Source organism: Artibeus jamaicensis, unplaced genomic scaffold (assembly GCF_021234435.1).
Source record: "Artibeus jamaicensis isolate MK-2021 breed Jamaican fruit bat unplaced genomic scaffold, CSHL_Jam_final scaffold_369, whole genome shotgun sequence".
Lineage (NCBI taxonomy): Eukaryota > Metazoa > Chordata > Mammalia > Chiroptera > Phyllostomidae > Artibeus > Artibeus jamaicensis.
In genome coordinates, this window is record NW_026522042.1 from 33,406,840 (window position 1) to 33,425,814 (window position 18,975).

Genomic DNA, 18,975 nt, shown 5'->3' on the forward strand with positions numbered 1-18,975 from the left:
AATATTCACGTAATGGATACTCTACAAAAGTTTAAACAATAGACTTTGTCTGTGACAGGGATCGGCAAATTGGAGCCTGCAAACCAAATCTGGCTGGCTGCCTGTTTTTGTAAATTAAGTTTGATTGGGACACAGCCAAGTCCATTAGTTTAGCCATTATCAATGGCTACCTTCATGTCACAGGACACAGTTGAGTAGTTTGCCCACAAAGGCTAAATCAGCGATTATCTGGCCCTTTTCAGAAAAAGTCTAAAGCACTGAAATTTTAAAATGTAATAAGGAACAACTCAAAGCAAGTTGCAGAAGAATAGCTGAAGTTCAGTGTCACTTGTATAATATATCAACATGTAAAATGACACTGTATGTGGACTACACATGAGGAGAGAGGGAGAAAAAGTTGACAACATTCCCAGTGATTAGCACCGCACATGCGCTGGTAGTTGCCAGAGAGAACGGGCAAAAAGACAGGAAGGGGGCACTCAGGACCATGTAATTGCCTCAATAATGTTGATATTTTTAAAAGATGTTATTTATGTGTTTTTAGAGAGAGGGTAAGTGAGAAGGAAAGAGAGGGAGAAAAACATTAATCTGTGGTTGCTTCTCGTGCACTGGCCCGCAACCTAGGCATGTGTCCTGGCTGAGAATTGAACTGGTGACCCTTTGGTTTGTAAGCTCTAGCTCAATCCACTGAGCTACACCAGCCAGGGCTCTATTTCCTTTAAAAAGGTAGATAATATGAGCAAGTTGCAGGATCTGAGATAAACATGTGTTGTTGGATAGTGTCTGAGATGGATGTGTGCTGGGTTGTGGGGTCTGAGATGGACGTGTGTTGGGCACAATGCTTTCACTAGATCTTTCTCTGGACATTTCATGAGCAAATGAGCCAGGAGCAGATTGTCCAGGAAACATGTGACAGGAGCCAGCAGTGACAGCATATCCTGTCTGTTTGATGAAAGAGGTGCCACGGGAGGGCCCAATATCTCCACACAGGCTTCAGTATGTTTGCTTATTCTACTAAGGTGTTTTTCAAAGCCCTTTCAAAAACAAGAAATGTCCAGAAATAGGTAACAAAATAGAAGCAGGCATAAACTGGATGAATAACTCAGCTTATAATGTACTTGGTGTGTTGCATTTGGAAGTGGCTCAGTGCTTTTGAGGTGAACAAACTCATTTAGGTCTTTCTCCTATTTGTTGTTCATCTACACCCAAAGCACACGCTTGTTGGCAAGAAGTTATGTATCTTTTTATCCACAAAATAGTATATCTATTTTTTCTGAGACTATTTTTACAATAGGAAGTGAGTATGTAAACAGGTAGCATAAGAAATTTAGAACAAGAGACTTGGACCTTTTGGTTCCTACTTGATGCAGGTTATGTTATCCTAATTGTCACAGGTTTACACAGAGATTGAATTTCTTTGTTTTAGGGGTACTCTTGAGTTGACACCTATGGAAAATGAAGGAGAAGCAGGGTCGAGCAAAAAAGAGGCTGAACTGTCCACCAAGGTTTTGGCTGAGCCCTGGACCCACTCTGAAGTGAGATGTACCTGAAAGTTGTCTCAGCTCGGAGGAGGGGACGATTGTCCCTGGGAGGAGTGATGTGGGTGTGGCAGTGTTCTGCCTCTGAAGCAGTCCCTTTAGGTGGCTGATTTCCAAGGGCTGTCTGCCGGCCTCATTCCCAACAGCTGGGGAAACGTGCTCTCGACCCCTCAGGGCACATTCATGTGCCACCTCCAGTGTCAATGGCACCAGTCTTATTATACAACAAGGGAGTACTGGGTTAGCATAAAGTCCTAAAGCACTCTACACTTTCAAAATGTAAGATTAATGACTTCCAGTGAAGCTGGAGTTACGTAAAACCTATGCTCAGTAGATCTTCCAAACTATTTAATTAGGGGTTCAATTTTGTTTTATTGAGTTTCATTGGGTAAGTTGTTGTTGGGAAGTAATTTTGATCATTAGAGAAGCTAGATGGAGCTCATATCTTCCTTCCTTGATGGTCCACATGGTTCAGTTGAATGCAGACCAGCCAGCTCCGGTACTGTTTATGGTCTGTATTTCATTTGGTCGGCAAAACTTTGCCTGTGACCCCTTCATCTAGGATCTCCTTTCCACTACCCAGCTCACACTTGGGAAGCAAGAACATTCTCTTGAACATGGTGCCCTCTCTGGGCACTCAAAATTCAAATCAAGCATTGGAAGAACACAGGCTTTGACAGGAATCCAGCCTGGACTTCAGACACATGCCTTCCTCTGGCCTTGGCAGGCTGTGCATGTCTCAGCCCCTCTGGTCTTATTTTCTCACCACATGATGCAGAGTTGATGCTATTTTCTTCACAGAGTGATCACCTCTATTAAATGTCAGATGAGAAGTAAATACTGAACTGATGTAAATTTTCTTTTATTCCATTCTTTTGAAATTCTACTGGATTTTCCCACCTCAGCAATGCCAGGGTGAGCTTCTGCTTTTCTCTTTTGCTCTGTTAGCCTGCCCACCTACCCTGCCTGTGCCATCTACATTACCTTGACATTTAGCTGTTCTGTGTTCTCCTCCAAGATCAAGGGTGTCTCTGGAGAGCTCTGTGGAAGGTTTCTGTTGTTCCCCTTCAATGCATCACTAGTGTTTCCTGATGCAGTGGTGCCTTCCTAGAATGCAGTGCTTTCCATTTAGGTCTTTCCCACCCTCCAGCACATTCTCTACAAGACCTCTCTAGAGCTTCACCATGTCATTCAAGTTGCCCTCTGCCCTTGTCCCCTGATATGCATCCTTCAATTTTATTAAAAAACTGAGGTAATAGGTTATCCCCCATGCACTAGTGTCTTTCTGCCATTTTATTCACATGGTTCTCCCTTACCTTTCATGTGGGTCCATGTGCCTCCTCCCTGGCCCCCACCCCCTCCTGCTCTCAGTAACAGTGGCCTCTCCCCTGCCAGTGGAAGGTATCCTTCAGGGCTCTTCATGAGATGCTGGTCCCTCCCAACCCTTGATCCCCTCATGCAACCCCTTCTCCATCTTAAAAAGTCCAGCGTCACCCAACTGCCTTTGATAATACTTCTCAGGTTTCTCTTTCCTTTCATGAATGAGCTGCTCAATGTGACTATCTAATAAAGCAATTCTTCACCAGCCTCTCTTTGAGTTTCTGTGACTTGGTTTTCCTTCTCAGTTATCTTGTTCTCTCCTCCTGAGGCTCACCTATGACTCCTATCTTATCTCCCGGCTTCAGTCATGTACTTCCTGTAGCCACGGCTGCTGTGATAACCTTCCCTGAAATGACTCTTTCTCTCCCACACCCCAAAATGATGCACATTTTTGTTTCTTAACCCCAGACACATATTTTCCTGCCACTTCACTTGCTCCCACCTGTGTTCACTTAAAGTTTCCCACTTAAAGAATCACTTCATCTGTGATTCTCAACCTTACTTCTGCTTTTCCCCTAATTCTGAATTATTTCAATGATTCTCCAACCTTCAAGTAGTGTCTTGAAAATGCAGATTCTTAGTTCCAAATCTTCAATTCTGACCTCTCTTCCAACTCCTAGCCCTAGCCCTTATCTTACCTGTCACTAAAATTCCAACCTCCTTTTATAGAAGCAGCTTGCCAGAGTGCAAAGTTGTGACCTCACTTCTAACACCACCCTTCTTCTTCTTTTGAGTTAACCCTCCTTCCCCCAACAGTATGATTTTCCAGAAACAAAGATTATGTCCCTTTCCACTTTAAATGTATAGCAAGGGTTTCTTCACACAAAGAAATACCTTACACATTTTGAGATATATCTAAAATTAATTCAGTTGTCAAAATGTATGCCTTTCATTTTTGATGAGCTCTGGACTTACACAGAGAGTATGATAAATTCTTCCGTTTTCCTCACCTCTGGCTTCTGTTTTTATCACAGTGTTTGTGCATGTGCCTGTGTGTGCACATCTGTTTCTGCATGTGCATATATATGCATATACTTATGTGTGAATTTTCCTATAAGGACTTTGTGATTATTTGTATCTATATAGTTAATTTTAATGCTGAACTCAATCTATCACCTAGCCTACTGTGACTGCTGAGACTTTTTTTGTTAATTCTCTTAATCATCACCCTTGGGCACTCTGTCCTTGGAGTGTCTGCTTGAAGTTATTGATTTATCTATTGAACAAATAAGAACCCAAGTTGGGCCTAAGAACATCACCCAGTATCCCCTTCCGGGCTGGCATGGACCCACTAAGTCATGCCTTTGATTTGATCAAGTGATGTCTGAAATTCACATCCTGTAGGAATAATAGGTGCCATTTGTTGAAAGCGGATTAAGTGTGAACACAGTTATATATTACCCCATCGAGTTCTTACAACTGACAACACTGCTATCACTGTGCCCTGTGTATGGAGAAGCGACTTCAGAACCGACTTCTATAGGACAATGGACTATTTCCTTTGTCATATTTTTCTGCCAGAATCATTCTTACCAATCAAATGTGTTTATTCACAGTTTCCTAAATCTCTACAAGTGCTCACATCTTTGTTTTGTTTAGTTCAATCAGCCTGTTGGGCATGCCCTCCCCACTCCCTTGGCCTGACCCATAAGCGCCAGCTCAAGCTCGCTACCTCCCAGCTGTGCTCTGTGACTTCAAGCAAAGTCCACATTCTCACAGTTTCTGCCTCAAGGTCTGTAAAACGGTAGACGATATTCCAGGGTTGTTAGGAGATGAAATGAAGGGTTCCTATAAATCACTTACAGCTCTGCCCTGGGAGTGATGTGCAATTCAAGTCAGCATTTAGGCCTTTTCCTATCTTTCTCCAAGGTGATTGTAACTACTGCCTAGAAAGATCACTGCTGGTTAGTAATCAATTGCAGATAGTAGGAAGTGTTGTCTTTCTACTATCAAGAACTCACCTTAAAACATTTTATTGTGTTTTTTTTCCAAGTGCTTACTGTTTTACAACCAGATCAGAAGACTCCTAGAAGCAAGAAAAAGTAAACATTTTATGGTCCCCAAGAGTATAGACAGTGCTTTTATGGTATCTTTCCAGAATTATCTTCTTTATATGTAAGATGTATATACAACATATATATATATACTTATATGTACATTATGTAGATAATTAATATATAATCCATATGAAGTGTACAATATGTGTTCTTTAAAATTTTTTAAATTATAGACGTGTATGTATAATAAAGTGCAAATTATCCATAACTCTATAACTGACCTCCAGGAGAGTATTTTTAGAGCAAGCAACATATATAAATATTTTTATATTTTTGTATAATATATAGTTGTATATCTGTTTTGTATAATATATTTTATATAACAAAATTTTATTATAATAATAAATATGATTATATTATACTTATATGTAAATATAGCTATATAAAATATACCAACACTGAATATGTACAATTTAAAATTTTTTACAGAGTGACAGTGTCATTTGTATAATTTTAATGAGTGAATACTTCCAGTAAATAACACAGAAAAGCATAAAGATTACTGATTTGACCTTTTAATTCTTTGTGTGTGGGTTCAGTGCTGACGCTGCTCTACCTCATGGCTGGCTATTTGCAGATGAGAAGATGAAGACACAGGAGAGAAAAATGAAAGGCCCCGGACATAGAACTTGATAAATAAATGTCGATTTGTGACAACACACACTGACAACGCCAAAAAAGAGAACACGGCAGTGCTCTCTTAGCTGTTGATGCCGCTGGCTCCCCGCGCTATCTGCTGGTGCTGTCTAGGTGTTCGGGAAGGACCGCTGGCCGCGCCCTGATGGGGAGAGATGGGGTCATTAATCTTGGTTAGAGCTGGTTCCTTGCTGGCATAGGGCCCCTTTCCCAGAGCACTCCACATACAGAGATCCTTTTGATGCCAAAGACAGAGTCCAGCACATAGATAATTTAAACCGTTAAGATTCTAACATGAATGTATTTATTCATTTCTAAAGAGTACATACAACATTACTAGGCTGTTAGTTTTATTTATTTTTTAAATCCTCACCTGAGGACATGCTTATTCATTTTAGAGAGAGAGTAAGGGAGGGAGAGATAGAGGGAAAGAAACATTGATGTGAGGAGAAAAACATCGATTGGTTGTCTCTCACACATGCCCCAACTGTGGACAAACATGCAGTCTAGTTATGTGCCAGGATGGGGAATCAAACCCACAACACTTCTCTTTGTGGGATGACACTCCAGCCAGCTGAGCCACACCTGCCAGGACTGGGCCGTTATTTTTAAAGAACAAGTATAAAGGACACAGGGACAATAATTAAGGGGGTGAAAATGGGAGGGAGGTGGGGTGCATGGGGAAGGGGTGGCCTGGGATGGGAGAAATAAACAGAAAACTGTATTTGAAAAAAAACTAAATAAAAAATAAAATAAATTAAAAAACAAAAATAAAAAATGAAAAAATAAAGTCTGCTCTCTTGAACACACTTGTATTTGCAGCCCCAGGTTTTGTTATGACTAATGGATGAATTGTTCTGCATCTTGATACATTGAGAAAGACTGGGAAGGGTCAGCTCCTCAGAAGCAGCCTGTTGAAATTCCTCTTGGCGCTCATCCTGAGAAAGCACAGATGAAGGCCGACTGGGTGCAAAGAGAGACAGAGTGAGGGTGCTGAGAACAGCAGAAAATGCAATGCTGGTCTGTTCCCATGGCAGCCAGCATGACTGCGCTCTTCTCATTAGCCTGGGAAACAAGCCTGTCAAGAATCAACACCAGATGCGAGACCTCTGATGGACACCAGGGCTTACACTCTAACTTACTACCTGTCGCTGACAGTTCTTTTTTTCCTTCCAAAAAGAGCACAGGTGAAAGGTGACTTCTCGTGATACATATCCACATCCATGGGCTCAAATCATAAACTGTGAGGCTTGTTTTTAAACTCCTCTTCAAATTCAGGCATGACATCTTGCTCTAAATTTAGTTCTCTGAGCTCAGTTATCTGGGTTTTCCAAAAGTGGCCCTGTGTTCTTTCTGGTAATAATGAGGTTCCAATATCCACATTCTCCAGCTCCATTGTGAGCCAAAAAGCAGAGGAGGGAGACCAGTTAGGCCAGAATGGGGACACCAGACCCCCAGCGGTGGCAAGGCGGCACAAGCGGTCTGTTAAGAGGTGTAGTGTGATCTGTTCTAAACATTGCTCTATGTGCTAGTACAACAATGTGCTAGTGAGGATGACTTTCTTCTGTGAGTTAAAGCAGATCGAAGTTTGGGGAGGTAAAAATATTATTCTCCCTGGCTTGCATTCTAGAACCTTCTTTTGAATGAGGAACAAAAGTGGAAGTATATAGCACGCTGCCAATCGTCCCCAGCCAAAGTAGGGGTTACTGCTCAGGCTACTGTGCTATGATTTCCTGTGTGCAGCATGCACATCCTCTGCCCCTCTGTGTTTTATTCCCCTGCATTTTACTGTGGCTTCATCCATGTCAGGGGACTCTGCAGCATCCAGCTGCTGCTCTTGGAAAAGCCCTGGATGTGAAGATGGGGGTGAATGCATTCAGTCAGGGTACCCCCAGATGCTGCTGGATATGTTCAGCCAATGAACCCTCAGATTGGATTGTTGGGACATGGGACCCATATGAGGTGTCCCCGACTGTGCAATGATGCTTTGTGAAGCCACTGAGACTTGCACCATGGACCAGAGAACAGGGTCTTGGTAGGAACTCCTGGGCATTCATGTTTTTTAATCATTGTTAATTTTGATTGGCAAAAATGTTATTCCATTTCTTGCATATGTGTATATTTTATTCTCTGTGAGAATGAATGTATTTTCATATTTAAACAATAATATATTTGCCTGTTTGTAAATTTGCTTTCATTCTTTGCCTGAAGTTTTGGTTGAAGCATTGATGGCTTACTTACTTATGGAGGCCACCACTCTCTCTAGGACCCCCAGTACCATAATGAATAAATATGGCTGAGACATGCTGAGATCTGTTTGGGGATGGAGGAGTGGGCTGTGGCCAGTTTCTCTGGGGAGAAAGAAGCCAGCAGTGGCCAGTTTCTCCGAAGGAAAAAAAGGCCCCAAGCTCCCTCTTCCATAGCCTTTTATTGGATTGTAATACACAGGAATACAGGGTGGCAAGGATCAAACAGTAGATAACATTTCAAAGAGGTCTGAGGGCTTACTATGAGTCAGTGTCTGTCAGGAAGAGAGTTGCAGAAACTTTGGGAGACATACACATTTCCTCTCGGACCCTTATCATATGAATGAAAGCACTCTTAGCAGAGCAGATTTCACAGGTTTATCAGCAAGTCTTTGTGGTGCCAGATTTTTCCCCAGGGCATGCTCTAGCCAGGTAAGGAGCTGCACCTCTCCCCATCAGGTATTCAGGCTTAAGGGGATTAGAGCCAGGAAGCTCTTCTCCCAGAGGACATGGGGACTCAGGCTTTGACAAAGCCGGGGGGCAAGAGTCCATTGCTCTCTGTTGCAGCCCCCTGAGTCCTTCCATGAAGGCCTCCCAGGTGATCAAGTCTGGCTTAGGTTGCCCCCTGCTGTGAGGGGTCTTATCCATGATTAACTTCCGACCAAGCTCTGGGGGCAGGGAGAGGAATTGAGGCAGCATTTGCTACCAGAGACAAGCTTTGTCTCCTGTGGCTGGCATTCCAAAGGTTGTCTCTCACCCTTAGCCACAAGGGGTAGAGATACAATTCCTAAAATCAGGCAGAGCAGTCTACTACACTTACTGATTCTAGCACTTCATCTGTGGAGCTGGAGAGTGTCAGTTGGGGAGCAGTGATTAAAGGACACCCCTCACCACCTTTATGGGTGTCCGTGTTGGGCAGTCACAACTCACTCTCAGTGTGGGTTGTGGCCATACACCAGAAAAGACGCTGCTGCCAGTGCCCATGGGTGCTTTCCAAAGCATTGAGGTCTCTCCTCTACCAGCCTGACCTGGAAGAGCCACAGTGGTGCTCTGGGGCCTAGAGGGGGAAGAGCAGTTCCTCAGGGAGGCAGTTGGCAATTCTAGGTCTCAGGTAGGATTGTTAGGCACATGGGCTATTCTCACTTTCAGAATATTGGAGAATTTTTATGTACTTGACTTCAAATACAGCATTATTTCCAGCTGGCATTGGCTCTGGAGCAGCCTTATTCGTACGCATAATTCTTCCCAAAGCCACTGGACCAGGTGTGGGCACTTCCTCATTCGTGAAACTCACAGACAGGCAGGTGTCCCAGGCTTGGCCAACACCCCTAAGACCACAGCCCTGGCAGCTTTCCCCTTGCTGGCCTGCTGGCTCACACCTCCTGACCTCTGACACTCTCCAATCATTATCAAATCAATTTGGCCAAAATTAAAAAGGTGTGTTTGTATTTGCTTCAACACCCTTTTGCTCAGGTGTTTGTGGCAGTGACCTCTCAGTATTGATAGCGCAGTGCTGGCCAAATTGCTTCCCTAACAAACAATGGAGCACCTTCTGAGGAAGGAGCCGGCTGCCTGGGGAGGCTGGTCCAGGGTCCTGCACCTGGGGAGAGGGGGCCTCAAAGACCTATTTGGGGATTGTGGACCAGAATTTTTATCTCTTTATTACATTTACCTGATTTGCAGATGATTAATTTTAATAATTTTATTATGGAAAAATGCACAAACATACAACTGACCAACTTAACCATTTTTAATTGTACAATTCATTGGCATTAAATACATTCAAAATGGGTAGCCATCATCACTATTTCCGCAACTTTTTCATCATCGCAAACTAAAACTTTGTACTCGTTAAACACTAACTCCCTTCCTCCCCAGACCCTGAAGTCTCTGCTATACTCCTGTGTTGATGAACTTGCTTATTCTAACTATTTCATGGAAGTGGAGACATGCAGTGTTGATTCTCCTGGGTCACCATGTTTTGGCACAAATCAGCACTTCATAAACACAAGGCTCACTTTCAGTATTTTCCTTTCTTCTGCCCCCCACACAGATAAGAATTATTAAAGAAAAATGGAAAATATTTTAATGTTAAACCAAAAAGCCCATAGAGAGAATATCTTTTGAAACTAAAAGAGAGTCTCAGATGCTTTGGAGTTCACAAAGTTAAAAGGTATTTGAAAAAAATTCTAAAAACTAATACTGGGTTCACTCTAATGAATATTTAAAAGGCAAAGGAACTGGTGATCTAGCTTTGTGTTAGAACAAATATCAGGGAAATATCATGTGTGTATAATCATTACTATCATTTTTATGTATGTATAATTAATTTCCAGCCTATAGTCATAGCTATATGACACTGGTTAACTTGACAAAATTTGAACAAACATTTAATCAAAGCATATGAGAATATATATAACAAATTATGATAATAAATGAGGATGCTCATGTTGACCAGATATTCTATTTATTTCTGGTTTTTGGTTTCCTGGGTGCTCAGGTCTAAAGCACCTGTTGCATTCACCACCTCATAACACTATAGCCCAATCTCTGAAGTCCAAGATGCTTTGAGAAAGAAGCATGGATACAGAGGAACTGGAACAGAAGGCAGATCTTCCTGCTCTGCCCATCCCTGGGCCCTCAAGGTTGTAAACACAGGACCTGGTGCCAGTCAGAGGAGGTATGAATAGATGAATATTAGAGGAGCTAAGAAGGTGAATGACCTACACAGGGTTATTTGCATGGAACATTATGGACCTCCCTATCCAAGCACTTGAGAGATATCTTGCCACTCACAGAGGACACCTTGACACTTGGGCACAATGATGTAAAGGGACATGTCTGGAGCATCCCTGGAGACTTGCCTCCTTCTGGGCCACGTACATCAGCTACCAGGGGCTGAATTATGTGATTCCTAAGACTCTTTTAGTTCTCAGATGTCTAGTCTGTCTCTACCTGAGGCACTTGCCAAGATAATGAGAAGGGTGTTGGTGCTGATGATGGTGATGTGGTAGTACTGATGGTGATCATGGTGATGTTGGTGGTGTTGATGGTGACAATGATGGTAATGATGATAGGGATAATGATGTTGAGGATGAATGGTGAGAATGATGAGATGGTGATATGAATAACTTTAATGTATTAAATTCCTACTGCATGCTAAATACTATAGTAGTTTATTGCATTTATCACTTTCAAAGTAAAAAATTATAATTGTCTTCCCCTGCATGAGGACACAGGTCAGAAAAAAAAAAAAAAGCAACCAGCTCAGAATTGGATAGAACTGGTTGGTTGAGAGATCTTGCCTGCTGCCTCTGAAGTTTTTACTCTTTCCAGTGTTTGATTCCGGTTGCTAGAGAGACCTAACTCCTAGCCTTTTCCTTTTCTTTACAAAGCTCAAGAGGTGCCAGCTGGTGCAAGAGGCACAGATTTTACAACCTCAAAGTGTGTTTGGCCTATTGTATAACAGAATTCCCCCCTCTACCTATAATTCTTCTCCTCTACGGTCTGTTCTTTCCAGGTGCTGGTTCAACATGGACTACTTTCCCACGGCTTTGAGCCCCTAACTTCCGCTGATGTGTCACAATGCTCTCTATGCCCACGTGCCTTTCTACCTCTGCTTTCTCTCAGGGGGCTAAAGACTATTGAGTTCAAGGGGGGAGTCAGACTTGCAGGCGGAAAGTACAAAGACTATGGGTTATTAGTATAGTTTGAAATGGAGATAATTTTTCTTGTTTCAGTTCATACGAGGTCTGTCCAGAAAGTATCCAGCCGTGCATACACTGAAAAATAGAGATATTTATTGAAGAAGACACAAGAAACATTGTACGCAGGACAACGATGCCTCAGTCCCCTTCAAAGTAGGCATCTTAGTACCTCACACAGTTCTCCCAATCACCATCAGCTGCTCCATCTTATTTTCCCAAATTTCATCGATGGTCTCAAATTTCTTCCCTTTCAAAGGTGACTTTACTTTCGGGAAAAGCCAGAAGTCACAGGCTGCCAAATCTAAGCTATAGGGGGACTGAGTCACCTGGGTGATTTGATGTTTTTACTAAAAAACTCTGCATGAGACCTGATGCATGAGCAGGCCTATTATCTTGATGAAGCTGCCAGTCACCAGTGGCCCATAGCTGTTGCCTTCTGGATCATTCCAATAGTTTCCACAGAAGAATGTTCAAGCTTAAAACAAAATTTGGTGCAGATTCATCGCTCTACTCACTCAGTCATTTTGAATGCGACAGCTACACAGTACACGTGCTCACTCAGTGGTGTCTACTGTCCCCACTGAGTAGTACAGTGAAATTGTCATTGTTCACTCATGCACGTTCCAGTCCACTCTCCTTGCCTACCAGGTTCCACCAATATCACACAAACCATTCACATTATATCAACAACGGTCAGATTTTTTCTAGATAGACCTCATGTATACAAACACATATACCCACGCACTCACCTTCTTCCTGTGTAACTCCATGTGCTACAAAAAGCCTCGATATTGTTAGCTGCTGAACTGAGTCCTGGTAGCACAGACTCTGCATGGAGAGAGGGGTTTTCTGAGCCTGCGAAGCTGGGTACTCGAAGTATTGTAATTGTTGACCCCCGGCTATGGGGACTCACTAAGCTCTCCAAGAAAGATTGCGGTGGCACTCCCTTCTCGACCATGAGGGCTGGACCAGGGTAGAGCTCTTCCAAGGTGTCTCATTGGAGGGGCTCCCAGCAACCAGCCCCTGACCAGCTACCCACCACAAGTCAAACCCACAGTTAGAAAAGCAAACACACTGGACTTGTCCTGGCCACATTGGGTGGTGAGGTCACATTACTTCAATGTCATGTTATGGTTCTCCCTGTGGTTGCCTTTTTCCCGAAAAACCACTCAGGCCTGGTTATTTAGATAAAAACAGTCAGAAAATGAAATGTGGTGGTTACATGATAATTATCATTCTATTAACACACAAACCAGTGCAAACACACATGCATGGTAACATACGCATATATGTTTTGGTTACTTGAATCTAAATTTTGATTGTGTCTAACATGAATTTATTCTATCCATTTGGGAGGATATATCAAAACAATAAAGCCACACAGTCGGGCGGGGTGACCTGTGGCCTGGGGAGGACAGCAGGAACACTGAGGCCACACGGCCGGAGTGAGGGCCCGAGGAGCATCTGCACTAACACACGCCCCTTCTGGGGACATTCGTCCCAGGTAGTAGCACGCACTGTGCCTTCGGCTTTTAACAGCAAGTTGAATTGTTCATATTTGGATTTAATTTCTGCCCATGATGCATTTTATTAGAAATATTTTAATCTTCCATGGTAGATCAATCAAAGTGAAGTTAATTGGCCAAAAAAATGCTAATGATCAGTGATTCCCAATTGTTATTTTGCATATTAAGAACTCGGTGAATTGAAAAACTATGCAAGAGGCATTATTATTAATGAGAAAACATTTAATAGTAAAATATGGCCGATCTGATTTGCAATACACATCACCTCACCATGTTATCAACAAATATTCATTAAGGGCTCAAAAATAAACCCCACACTTTCTTTCAGATAATACATACAAATATTGTGCTCTCCAAACAAAGGTGAAACATAGAGAAGTAAAAATTTCCCATGAGCACACAGAAAAGAATGAGAAAATTGAGTTTAATGATGGAGAATTATAAGCAAGTCTGTGTCTGGAGGAGAAAAGGCACAAGCATAAAGATTGCCTTGTGTTGGGGAGAAATTTGTTATTGCCCTGACGAGATTAACCACGGTAATTGGCACCGTTTTTTTTTTTAAACATATTGCGCAGCCCAGTAGAGGCGGTGGTAATGAATAATGTGCACTTAGCCGCACCATTGGTCATTCTCGTCCGATCACAGCCACCTCCCCCATCTGGGAAGATAAATGTGATTTAAATTAATAGCCAGTCCTAAATAACTCCTCAGCTGGTAAACGGCGCATTTATCAGGCCCAGACAGGCAGTGTCCTTTGATTCATGGTCCCCCCCCTACAATGTGAAGGGTGCGTACAAAAATTGTTATTACTTTTTAATAAAGTGTAGCAGTCAGTCCTCAGTCATTTATCAGAAAGGGTGGCATTCTGACAAACACAAATATCTTAGCAGAGGATGAATGAGAGGGATAAAGAACACATTTCTCAACAAAAATAATCACTGCCTAAATAATCTCATAAAAGTCAGTTTTTAAGTACCTTGAAATAAATGTTTCCAGAAAGATACAGGCCTTGTGCATTGTTGAACTACAAACTAAACGAACTCTTTCCATATTCACCTTTGCAGGGAGGAAAATTCTTGTTATTGTCATCAATGCTGAACAACAATATGGATTCAAATACATGTCAAACCAGTTTGAAGAGAGGTGCCCACCAGTTCCCGACCAGTAGCAGACGTGTGCAAATGCAAACAAAGCGAGTGCCTTCAAAATGGGCGACACCTCTCACTACGTTTTCAACATTGAAACTCATCTGCTGTTGCCTTTAACTCCCCCTGATATATTTTTCAGAACAGAAGCCCACTTCTCTGGATCTTGATTTATTTTGTGACTCATTGTCTGTGCTTTTCGAAATACTCTTGCAATTACCCACATCATTAGATTGGTCAGCGAAAATTACAAAGGGAGCTCAAAGCCTGGCCTCCGCCGAGATCCTTTCTCTCTTAATTAAATAACGAGTAAAACCTCCCCGGTGTCAGCAGGTCATCCTTTCAAAGATATTGGGAAGGTTCAGAGAGCTGCAGAGGGCCGATCCCCTCTCAGTAATTTTCTTTGTGCTTCGGGAGAGGAGACAGCACTGGCAGGATCCCCTTCAGTCACACACGACCACGGTGGCAGAGTCATCGGTCAGGTCGGCCTCTGTAGGACACACAGCAACCATAACCAGGCATTTGCAACATCGAACAGCGTAGGAGCAGGATATTCTTTGCAATCTGCAGCGTTTCAGCTATGGTACAGTTTTCAATCCTCAGCAAAGTATGACTCTGCAGTGAATGAACATATCTTAAAGAAGGGCTGGCTGAAAATCAATTTAACTCTTAAAAGGCGCCAACGCCAGTCTCTCTCCCTCCCAAGGGTTTTCTCCTTCTTTTCCTAGATTAGCAGCCTCGTTATGAAGGAGGATCTTATACCTTGAGATTAGATCAAATCTTGAGATTTTAACTCATTAGCAATATGGATATGCATTCTAAGTGAATGAATATGTGTTAAGCAGACAGAGCAAAGTGCAGCACAGAGCCAGGACCGTGGGAGTGGCACTATTATTACTACCTTACCCCGATGTACTCACGCGCCATTCCATGTATGGAAATGAAGAGAAAGATCATGCAGATGGAACAAATAAAAGTATAAATGACTGAGGAAGGGCATCGCACCCTTCTGAGCCCTTGGTGTTGTAAAATAACCTTCCTCCGGCTGACATTGACCCAGCCATAACCACACAGACTCATTGACTGGAGTGGAATTTCCACTTTTATGGGTACTTATTTGGCTGAAGACTGTAGCTTTATTCTGTACAGAAGGGTCAGCCAATCTCACCTGTGGTCATTCGACTGCCCTAGAAATTTCAGGTCAACACATTTAAACTCACAGCAGGAAAGAAAATTTAGGTTGGCACTACAAAGTCAATGTTGTCAAAATGAAAAGAGGTATTTTGCTTTAAATGACCCAGAATAATGTAGTATAGCATATTCTCCTTGAATGTGCTCCTATTCCATGAAAATGAGTAAAGAATGCAGTTATTATCCTCTCTGGTTTAAGCACATCAACCCTACCACCACAGGAGAACACAAGAAGCTGTTTCTGATGTGGGGATTTCTGGAAAACCACCTGTCCACCCGGGTACAGTCGGCTTCCTCCCAGTCCGGCCGACACCAGTCCCGGGTTTTCTGACGCTGTCTCGCTTCAGGATGTGCCATTTGGGTGTCGGACCAGCCACGCTGGGCGACGTGTTCTGGCATCACTGCAGAAGAACAGAGTTCTCAGCTGCTCAAGCCAGGATTTTTAAGGGAAATAGTTCTTGTGCAGAAAAGTAAGGGCCTGATTCTGGCATCTTTGAGCTGTTTGACTTCTCTTTTTGAAATCCACTTCTTCCTGCTTGTCTTTCAAACTATTTTTCAGACTGTGGATTCGTGTTTTAATTTTTACATCAAGAAGTCACTGAGCACCGCTCGGTCTGTCACTCAGAAAGGAGGTGGCTGGATGGAGCCTGTCAGGGAACAGGGCCTGGTTTCTCCCCTAACCCAATCCTTCTCAGGCTCGGTCACATGGGACTTAAAGGTGGATACTATTTCCTTGTGCCTTTTCAGATGGCCCTCCGGGGTAGACACAGTGACCCCCTCATTTGGTTTCCAGTAAAGAAAGAACAGGGTGCCCCTGTCCTCCAGCACTCGCCTCACACACAGGTAATAGTCAATCCATTAACCTTTGCTGCCCGCCGACCTGCCAGCCCGGTGCCTTGTCGTCCCTGCTATAATACCGTCCCCGTAATAGTGGCTGGCCGCGCAAAAGGGCAGAGCAGTGACTGGCGACTCCCAGGGCCCTGCAATAATAAGCTCCTGCTTCTGGTCCCCACCTCCTGCTTCACTGCAGTGTCAGCCCGCATTTTTCTCTCTCTCTCTCTTTCTTTTTTTTTAGAAGCTAATCTAAAAAGAGCTGTGGAGGTAGAGGTCGTGTTAAACTGCAGCGCAAATGTTACTCCTCGATTATCTGGCTGGGGTAAATGTCAACTGCTTCAGGCTAAAGCAATTGGGGAGCGAGTGTGAGGCTGCTACAAAGCGAGGGAGGCAGGGTTGGGGCCCCAGCTCCTTACAGAGCAGCACCTGCTTCTCCACCCTCCCTCCCACCTGGGCCGGCCAGGCTGTGCACTTTTTCTTCACCCGAACTTGTCCCCACCTGCGCCTGTCCTCAGTCACCTCTCTGGTGAGGGGAGGCTCTACTTTGAATGTCACACACCCACTAGGACAAGGGGGAGAGACTTCAAAAACTATACACAGACACATGCAGAGTATACTCCATACCCCACCAGGCACACATGCACACACCTTGTATACACATATAATGCACATCCAGAAAACACTCCACATATCCCACAAAAGCACACATACACCTACATGGACATGTGCACCCACACAAACCCAGAACATACTCCACATACATCACACAATTGCATATGTATGTGCACACTCACATGTATACTCATGTGTGCACAATGCACACTTACATACACATGTGTGCACACGGATACTTTTTTGTACAGCAAAAAGTATATTTAATACAGGGTTGAGTATATCTTACAGACAGACTAAATGTGTCATGTAAGCTAAAGCCCTTATTATTTTCTATAGAAAATGTCTTTGAGCTCCGCCAGCCAGCTTGTAGCAAGAAGCAGAGAGAACGAGAAGGAAACAGCTACTCTCTTTGGAGGCAGAGGTAGAGTTCAGCCCACCGATCACTGGCCCCTGAGGCTGGTGTCTCTGCAGCACCACTGACCCCTCTCATCATACCAGAGCTGGTAAAAGCAAGACTGTTATCCTTAGTAAACAAAGCCACCAGTTCTCAATCAGTGGTTGCCCATAGCCCCAAAGCCCCAAATTCTAAGGTTCCGTGAGGGGAGGCCACAGAGTGCCCCCTCGCTGGATTCCAGCAGTCAGGGCTGAGGCAGGACGGAGAGCTGTGCAGAGTGCAGGCACCCAGTCTGCTGGCCAGGAGAACCTGGACAGTACTCGTGTGGATATAGGTTTCATTTTCACTTTAGCTTTCTCTTTTTTTTCTCTCCCCTCCCTGTTTTTTTGGCCCAGTTCCCCGGGAGACAGAGGAATCTTAAAGGTGTAGGGATCCAATTATTTACGTATTCATAATTTAAAGCCAGGCAGTGGCAGGTCACTTGCTGTCAAGATGACAGACTATAAATAGCAGGACAGACTCCCTGCTGACCCAGGCAGTGGGGACAGGACATGGCCAGGGCCAGGTTCCTTGGGAGCCCAGTACCATTGGCACCCCAGGAATACTTTCAGAGACCTTGTTTCCAGCCCGTGCTGTCTGCCTTCTCATGATACTCAGGCAGAGACCCAGAAGAATCCTGGTGGCGATGGGGAGGCCTGAGGGGGACAGCTATCTCAGGCTAGGGGGCTTAAATGCCTGGCCACAACCCTGTTTGGCTTCTGTGAAGCCCCACACCTCTCACCCCTCCAACACGTCTGAGACACTGAGGACCAGCCTGCAAAGGTGTCCATGCCAGGCACGCCCAGCCTCTGGCTCACCAAGCCTGTCCTGAGTCAGCCCCACCAGAGAGGGGTTGCTGGCTAATCTCCAGAAATAATGAGCTGTATTTCACAATCATGATATAGCAGACTCTGCACCTCTCCAAAGGGAGTCCATGGGGAGTGGCAGAGCCCAGCTGCTGGCCCAGGAGCATGGCCGGAGTCCCGGGCAGCAGCCCTCCTGGAGGACAGGAGGCACAGTGAGGCCCCGCCCTAGGTGCCCAGCCCTACAAGTGGACACCGGCTCAGCCCTGGGGTAAACAGGCCAGGTTTACCTAGGGTTAAAAAAAGTAAGCTCTTCTAACGCTTTCCTTCTTGTTTTTCAGAATAGAAAAATTAAATATGTACACTTTTTTAAAACAGTGAGATAAATATGGATTAAATGCAAATTGATGATTTATATTTTCCCCTGTTCCAATGAAAATTAGATATTTGAGCAGTGAAACATAGAGAGAGGATTTGAATTTAATTCTAACTCTTTCAAAAGTTTAATTGTATTTTAATTTTAAAATAATAAATTAAAATGTTATCATGCATTGGTATAACATCTTTCTTCAAGGAAATTCTATGCATTCATTAAAGAGGAAAAAAAAGCTTTGTTAGCATCCTAGGACAGATTTTGGTGAGAACACTGCAAATGAATTATTTCATATAGTAATTAGCATAAAGGGCACTGCCCGGGGACATGAACTATTTTAAAGGGTTATTTATGTTGAGCTCTTCCTAACAGGACTTTGCAAATGTTTATGAAATCCCCATCAATGTTGCTTCTTTTTATCTTTCCACTCACCCAACCTTGTTACAACCTAATTGAAATACAATAATTATAAATGGGCTCAGTTCCTCGAT